This window comes from Syngnathus scovelli, chromosome 9, assembly GCF_024217435.2.
Source record: "Syngnathus scovelli strain Florida chromosome 9, RoL_Ssco_1.2, whole genome shotgun sequence".
Lineage (NCBI taxonomy): Eukaryota > Metazoa > Chordata > Actinopteri > Syngnathiformes > Syngnathidae > Syngnathus > Syngnathus scovelli.
The window spans coordinates 9,231,506-9,240,692 of NC_090855.1; positions in this window are offsets into that span (position 1 = coordinate 9,231,506).

Genomic DNA, 9,187 nt, shown 5'->3' on the forward strand with positions numbered 1-9,187 from the left:
GGTAATGATTATGAGTAATGAGTAAATGACGGATGGGTAATGAGTAAATGACGGATCTAAATTACAACTTACTATATAGTACCATGTATTGTGATAATGACATCATGATAACAATGGTAGGTTCATTTTACTGAGAAAAGGTTCTGGGTCGCTCCTTTCTTATCATTGTCGTGTGTGGTGTGGTATCCCACAAAAAATAGGAGAAAGAAAGAAAGAAAGAAAGAAAGAAAGAAAGAAAGAAAGAAAGAAAGAAAGAAAGAAAACGTGTAAACACACCCTGTTTTTCTGAGTCATTTTTGGCATTCAAGTGTAAAAGTTTATAAATCTTGGTCTTTTACAAAAATGTGCCTTTTCAATGTGCGCTTGTAGAGATTTGATATCTACTTCTGGATTGTATATTGAAGCTGTACATCCCAAGAAGGTGATGAGGTTTAATTTGAGGACCTGTTAGTCTTAGCAGATGGCCTCTGAAGTCATTAATTGTGTAGCAAAGGATTGCACACCCAATGACAGTCAGTTCTAACCCTGTAAGAATGTCCAACCCAGAGTTTGACAGCAAAGCTGGGACATGTTCCCACGCATTTCCTGGAACTTAAAATGGTCTTTTGCAATTGCACAACCAAAAGTACCCCTCCACACAATTTTCAAGTTTGAATCCTCAAATTATATGTAATGCATGATTCAAATCAATCAATCAATCAATCAATCAATCAATCAATCAATCAATCAATCAATCAATCAATCAATCTTCAGGTCCAATAGTTAACAAAATAAGGAATGTTCATGGCTCTTTTGAGTAGGAGTGAGCAGCATTTTCAAGCTGTGTTTTTAGGAGGCAGATCTGACGTTTTGCCCTGGTTTTGCTGCAATTTGGCCAGCTTGGTTTGTTTCTCTGCCAGGAGTATCTGTGCTTTTGCTCTTTTAGTTTCTTTTTTCAGGAGTAATTCATAGCCATGATCATCCTCTGCATGAGAAGGAATTGTCTCACTTTCCACTACAATCATAGGCTCATCATCTCCCAAAACACCTTGAACCCCATGCAGATACAGTATTCAGAGTTCTCACTTCAAGTATTGTTCCGAATTCACCTGTCTTAATGGGTTTGTTTCCTGTTTGGGTATATTTTGCTTCAACATGGTACTTTAGTTGCTCAAGCCTGCAGTTCTTTTGTCTAAAATTCACCTGCTCTAAGGTCCTCTTCTGGCCCAACACCAATACATTCACAAGAGCCCTTTGCATTTGGAAATAAATCATAGAAAACACATTACGTTGTGCAGTATGTGGTTATTTTGTTATATTCAGTAGGTGTTTTTACTGTATATGCATGGAAAATGATCAAAAATGCATTATCATGATCAAAACTGCCATCTTGGTGGACGTATTACCATTGGCCAGAGCAGACACTTCACGCAGCAGTAAACATATCCAAGGTCAATGCTTGACGTCAACCTCTGCTTTGCTCCAGTGCTTCTTGGAAACACAAACACACATGCGCATGCACACAGTCATGTGTAGTAATCACAACTCGGGCATTTCCTTCACCAAATAAACCTGTCTTTTTCTTTAAAACACATTAACAGTACTTTGGCGTGCTTTTATTTCTAGGAATAATAGTTCCCTGGCCCATCAGTCGTGTAAAATGCAATGCCTTAGCACATCTGCCTCACAGTTCAGCGGTTGTGGTTTCAAATCTGATCTCTGGTCTTTCCTGTCTGGACTTTGTATGTACTTCCCTGTGCCCAAGTAGGGTTTCATCAGGTAGACCACCCCAAAGATGTATGGTAGGTTAATTGGAGACTCCAAATTGTCTATATAGATGTGAACGTGAGTGTATATGGTTGTTTGTATACACTGTGGAGACAAACCACTTTAGCACATACCCTGCCTCATAACACCAGCTGGGATAGGATGCATTACCAGTTATGGAAGTAAAAACTCATCTTTTAAAGTACATGCTTTATGTATATTTTATCGACAGTGGATATATTTGTACTTTTCCAGATGTGGCCCGTAACATCATTTTATATAACCCAAGAAGGCAAAGACTTTGAACAACACTGAGAAATGATAAAATGCAAGCAGTTTTTGTTACAATTTAAAATAAATTGACAATTTTTTGCTGGTCTCTGAATTCAAAACTAGTTACCCAACATATTGTTGTGTATATGTGATAATATAAGGCATGTGCATGTGTCATAAGAGCCCTGCAAAAAGAAATCACAACTTATGATGTGAGTTTGACACCTCTGATTTAACAACATGTATAATTTTTTCTTTATTGCTTGTCCTCATTAAGGTAGAGCTAGTTGGAGCCAATCCTAACTGACTTTGGATGAGAGGCGGGGTACATCCTGGAGTGGTTGCAGGCCAACTGTAGGGCTTCATCAGTTTCTCATAACAGGAAATGTTTGCCAAGTTTTAAATTTACAACAGGTTCAGTGCTTAATTGTGCAGCCCAGATGAACATGTTTTTTTTTTTTTTTTTTTTAGAAAATTTGATGCTTTACCTAATGGCTTTTATACTTCAGAAAACTTTGGCAATTTAGTGACTTTGTTGCTATATTTTAGTATCTTTCCTGACCGCTCAAGTGACTAAAACATATAAAAAAATGATGAGCCACAAATCCAGCAACTGTCTGTTAAACAGACCTCAAAGGACTGACCCACTTTCGTTGAGAACAACAAGATAATATCCATAGAAACCTCACGAAGCCATCGTTAATAAACACATTATCTGCTGTCCATGCAACAAAAAACATTGACAGCTTGTGTTTCAATAGTTATGCACGAAGCAGCAAATGGACAATCATGTCCAAAGCTGTGTTGGTGTGTTTCTGTGCGTGTACATGTGTGTGCATTGTTGTTCACTGCTCAATGTGTCGAACACCGGGCAGAATATTTTGATCAGAAACCAAAATAAACAAGAAGTTTTAGACTGACCCAAAAGTGATGAAAAGTCAAAGTCATCGTCTCAACAATATGATATTATTATTAGGGAATGAAGAATTTGACCTGATGTATATGCTGGCTGGGAAGTCAAGATCACCCAACTTAGTGGGATTTGTCTTTGGATTTTCTTAAAAATAAGACTCCTGAAATGAGCCAATCTACCCACAAAATTCAGTGCTCTCCAGTTAAATAAACCCAGTTTTTTACGAATGAAAGTCAGCCGAGCATCTTAATCATTTTCAGATTCCTCATGTTATGTAATGTCCTTCAGTGTAGTTCATATCATTCAGACACTTGGAATGGCAACGTTTTGTTGATATTTGGTGAATATGGTGTGGAAAGAATGCAATGCATTCCAGGTGGAAAATATACACTGGTCCACAAAGGATCCATTTTCAACTTTGATGACTAATAGGTATTTGAACAGATACAGATACGTACATTAATTTAGTATACTGTGTTGCGGGTAGTGAAATGATTTTCTTTAATTGGTTAATGTTGAGCACAAAATCATAGTTCACAGCAGTATATGTTTTCGTTTTAGTGTCTAAATTACTCTGAGGTGGCATTTCCATATTCCTAAATGATCATGATACTGACTTGGTATTGATATTAATAACTAACAATCAATATATCAACCACGACTGCTTAGGTTACACAAGGATGTTAAATTTTCTTTCTCCATTGGTTTAGTTTTGACACGAGCTAACAGTTTTGAGAGCAATACGGGCATTTGCAAGTGATTCACTGTGTTCTGCTGAACCATTTGGGTTATTTTTGGCAAAAGCACAAACTGAATGCAAATGAACCGAAGCAATTGAGAAGGATCTTTGCAACTTTGGTGTTACCGACGCCTTACATGAGAAAGGGATCTAGTTTGAATCGTATGCAAACAATTTTGGGAGAGATATGAGCTTTTGCTAATAAGCTGTTTTGTTAAGCACAAACCCAAGATTGTTTGGCCAAAGGATCTTTTAGTTTTTTAGTGTCATTTCTGTTTCAAGAAATGAGCCAATCCAACGGAGAAAACTCTAATGGATTACAGAGCATCATGTGCTGCATCTGTGACATGAAAATCTTTTGTTGTGATGTTTGTGACAATGAACTCATTTGACTCTTTGTTCAGTCTTAGTTCAATTATGAGGAAATCTTTCGTTTCAGTTTTCAATCCATAAACACAGCCGACTGAAAGCACACTTTAGTTTAGTCCAGCTCAACAAGTCACCTTTTTCAAGCACAGCTGTCAGCCAAACTTTGTAAAGCCATCAGAGAACGGTTCATCCTTAGCGATGGAGTTGTCTTGTGGCCTCATATTTAATGCACACAAATTGTCCAACTTCAGTGTTTACCCTAATGACTACTCAAAGCATGTCAAGAATACATCAAATATGGAAAATGTATTGAGCAATGCATGGGAGCAGGTATATTGTCAATTGAAAACCACATGGGCACACAAAAACATTTGAAATGGGAAACAGTTGGCTCGCTCTCTCCAGATGAGAGGGTAACAGATTGCTCCTTGTGGACAAGGCATCAAACGTTCTCATAAAGACAGAATCTGGGGAATGCTCCATGGAACATTGACAGCACGTTTCCAAGTGTGTTTGAGCTTGCCTGCGGTGGGGAGCGCATGACAGGATGCAGACTTAGCAGGCCTGGCTCAAGGCAAAGCTTCACTGTAACCTTTAAGTGAGTGTGTGTGAGTGAACGTAAACGTGAGGTGTCGGACACTAATACTTACCTACTGCGTGTAAATGTTTTAGTGGCTTCTTGTCAAGGGGGCTGAAAGCATCTTTGACATAATTACACAGTCTGTCATGGCCAAGGAAGAGGACTGGCAGGTCAGTGCGAAGAGTGGAAACGAGACTGCCAAAAATGGGAAGTTGTTGACTAAACATCTGTGCGAGCAACTGACAGAGTGTTTTTGTGTGCGCCTTATAGTAAAGTTAGAACTTACGAAAGACTGGGTTCCTCTCGTCCAGAGGTGCCCAACTTATTTATTAGTGAGCCTTACGATCACTATGGGAGTAAACATGAAAGAATATCCTTGTCATCGTAATACAAAATACATCGTGGACTGGTTGCCAGTCAATTGCAGTGCACACATCCACAAATCATTCAAACTCAGATTCATGGACAATTTGAAGTCTTCACTTAGCACACAGGTGTCAAACTCAAGGCCCGGGGCCAGATACGGCCCACCACATCATTTTATGTAGCCCGCGAAGACAAATTGTGCATCATATTTGTGTGTCATTACTATACTTGCAAATTGTCTTCACTTTTAATAGTATCTTTATTTTTTTTTAATATTTGACCAGTATTTACTTGTCTGATTTGAAAACAAGTTATTTGTCAGTTTTTTTTGTAGCTTTTACTGTATATAAAATGAGGTGCTCATACATTCATTTGGGTTGACAGTCATAATGGCCCTCCGAAAGAAGCTATGACTACAATGCAGCCCGCGAAAAAAATGAGTGTGACACCCCTGACCTAGCATATGTACATGTTTTTGAAATCTCGTGGAAAGTAGGGCTGGTTGATTATACGTACGATCGTCAATCATGATGATAAATGTATGTTGATGATGTCGGTGATCAGCTGTGAGCATATGTCCTCCTTCAGAAACATGCATGAAAGCAGATAATTTCCTTTTGCTGTTCTCGCTTCCTAGAAAGTTGAAGAAGTAAACAAAAAGTCATAGCGAAAAGGAAAGAACGACCAAACATGCAGCTAAACGTTGAAGATTATAAATGTTAGTAATTATCTGACTGTTGATGTCAGCCATGACTTAAAGATAACCTTCAAAGATGTGGAAGAAAAACTGCTAACCGTTAGTCAGAGGTGGGAAAATCAGGTAAAGAAAGTTAAAAGTATTTGGCTTAAGCCATAGGTGTTTCTACTCAGGTAAAAAATTGGTCAGAAACACAACCCAAACATTTTTCAATGTTCATATTTTTCATTTTTGAAATTCAAACTTCAATGGACTATTTTAAAAAATTCGGACTATAATTGAAACCGGACACTATGGAAAAAATAGTAGATGATATCTTTTGCTATACCGTCCAGTCCTATTAGGAAGTCAGAGTACTGTGCTTGGAGAAAAGCATTGTGAGAAGATGCAAACTCCACACAGGGGGAACTGGAGCTGAGAATCGAACCGAGGACCTCTTGAGTGAGAAACAGACGTACTAACTTGCAAATTGAAGTCTGAATAAACTGGAATTTGACCCACAATGGGTTCGATCTTCATGGTTCCACTAGTACGTACCATAGAAATTTATCGGACAGAACACTGTTTTAGAGGAAATCACGAATCAAAATGCTGCCATGCTTTTGCTGGCTACATGCTGGATTCAGCCTGCTGGCTTTTGTGTTTGACATGTACTGCACTGGAATTTATTACACACTTTGAGTCTGAGGCACATTTGCAATGTCTCTGACACCCGCTTTTGTACTGTCTTCCTCCATTACTGTAGTAACAGGATGAAGGGAAAACGTTTCAAACAAACATACGCTTGAACATAAAATCATTCCCATCATGACGAGTGAAGGAATTTCATGTGTCGCAACCCTGATACTTTATTGATGATGTCCTTGTGGGAAATTGTAATTCTCTTTCATGTACTAAAACCTACATGACATGATAAGAGTCTAACTTTGTCCCATTTAAGCCCTCAGATAATGAGGTGGAATTCAATTGTTTTAGGATTAACTGGTGATCAGTGCAATGTGTATTCTGACTCTCGTTTGAAAAAGACTCCAAGTCACCCACAATCCTCATGAGGACACGCTGAAGGATGCACGGATAACAAGACTCCTCTTTTGAGTAACCATTTACATTTTCTAAAGCTTTAGCACATTGGTTCACCAGTGGCTTGGTTTTTAGTCAGAATTTTTTTAGAAGAAAGCGGAAAAAGCATGGACTTAAAAGCAAAAAATTAACTTCACAAATGTTTTTCATTTTGGTTCTGCTTTTTCACATTTATGTTCTGGGATGGACGGCTCGGTGGCGCACTGGTTAGCACGTCCGCCTCACAGTTAGGAGGGTACCGGTTCGATTCCACCTCCGACCCTCCCTGTGTGGAGTTTGCATGTTCTCCCCGTGCCCGCGTGGATTTTCTCCGGGCACTCCGGTTTCCTCCCACATCCCAAAAAAGTGCTTGGGAGGCCGATTAAGCATTCCAAATTGCCCATATGTGTGAGTGCGAATGTGGATGGTTGTTCGTTTCTGTGTGCCCTGCGATTGGCTGGCAACCGGTTCAGGGTGTCCCCCGCCTACTGCCCAATGACTGCTGAGATGGGCTCCAGCACGCCCGTGACCCCCGTGGGGACAAGCGCTATAGAAAATGAATGGATGGATGGATGGATGTTCTGGGATGTGGCAGTGATTCCCCACCATTAAATAACACAGCAGTAAGTTCAGCAAGTCATTATCTGGAAAAGCTACTTTGTCTCAGAAACAGGCATTGAAAAAAAGTAACTACAAACAATTGTGATCCAGCTTGTTGAGGAATTGGCAGTTTTCAGCCTTTGGGTCAAGGTTTCTTTTAGGCTTACCGTATTTTCCGGACTATAAGGCGCGCCTAAATTCCTAAAATGTTCTCATAAGCCGACAGTGCGCCTTATAGTCCGGTGCGCCTTATATATGGACCAAATTCCTAAATTTAAACTGGCTCGAAGCGTTGTGTCATGAAATCAATCATAAATGGCCCGCTGAAGACTATGAATCATGAATCAAAAAGACTATGGATCATTATTTTGTGATTATAAAGTAATTTGTTGTGTCTGAAGTTGAAATAAAAAAGATAAAATGGAGAATGATTTTATTTGGATTAAAAATCTGACATGATGCATTAATGGTGCACCTTATAGTCCGATGAGCCTTATATAAGGACAAAGTTTTAAAATGGGCCATTCATTGAAGGTGCGCCTTATAGTCCGGTGCACCTTATAGTCTGGATAATACGGTATTATCACAATAGGTCTTAATTGATTATGACCCAGGCAGTACAGTGACTCATGGTTAGCATGTCTGCATCACAGTTCTGAGGTTCTGGGTTTAAATTAAAGATATAGCTCCAGTCCAAGTGCATCCCTGAAGAGCAAAACTGAGTGGATAAATGGCTCTGACAAATCAGTCAGGCACGAAATAGTCATTTGGAAGATTTGTTTGGGAGTGAGTGTCATACTTTGAGATGTCCTTATTGTCACTACTTTCTCATCTGCCCTCTCATGTAAGACGTTTCCACAGTGTGTTTCACTTGAATGGAGTCAGACAATCACTTAATGATGTTCTAAAATAAGCATATTGTCTGAGCTCCAGTTACTGTATGGCTAACAAGCAGATAAAGCAGGCAATATTTGCCACGTTACGTCATTATTATGACTCATGCAGAAGTTGTTCCATTGGAGAGAAGCCTCCGAGCTAGAATCTTTTTGGCTCTAATTTTGCTTTTGCAAACCCTGAGGACAACATGTAAGATTTTGTTTGTCTAGAGGAATGCCTTCATGTTATTCAGTTTTTTATGTGGAGATTGATATTAAATTTGCTAGACCCACATTGTACAAAACGATTTGGTGATCTGGCTTCTTAATAATTTATATGAAATGGTTCAAAAGTAAAAATTCAACAAAGCAACTCGGAATCCGGTAAGCTCTGTCACTCCCTGGCCTCCCAGTTCATACTTTGAGTATTCTTTTGCTATACTTTATCAGTGCTGATGAAAGAATAAAGATGGAGAGCTAAAGCAAAAATTTACTTCTGATCTTGAATTGTGAATTTTGAACGATGAGAATTTGAGTCCTTACCACTTTGGAAGTGTTTAGGAGCAACCCCCAGAAATGGAATAATAGAGTATCCTAATAATAAAAATAATAATAGCGTAATCTTAAAAAACCTGATGTATTTTTGCGGAGGTGCGTACGATTCGCAAATCATTACTAAACTAGTCTTTGTCCCTAATATCTACTCCTAATAGTACGGATGTCTGTTATTTTATACATCATCTACCGACAGGAAGTAAATATATGATTGTAAATTTTTACCCTTCACTCATGGCTTTCGTTGCCATTCGGAAAACGTGATCTGAACACGTGACTGCAGTTGAAAGTCCTGAGTCAGACTGTAGGATCCATATGGTGCCTGACTGCCTGGCAGGTTTCACTTTTCTGAAATCTTGTGTATGAAAGGGTGAAGATCCACAAAATTCCATACTGCTTTATCTGACATATGATT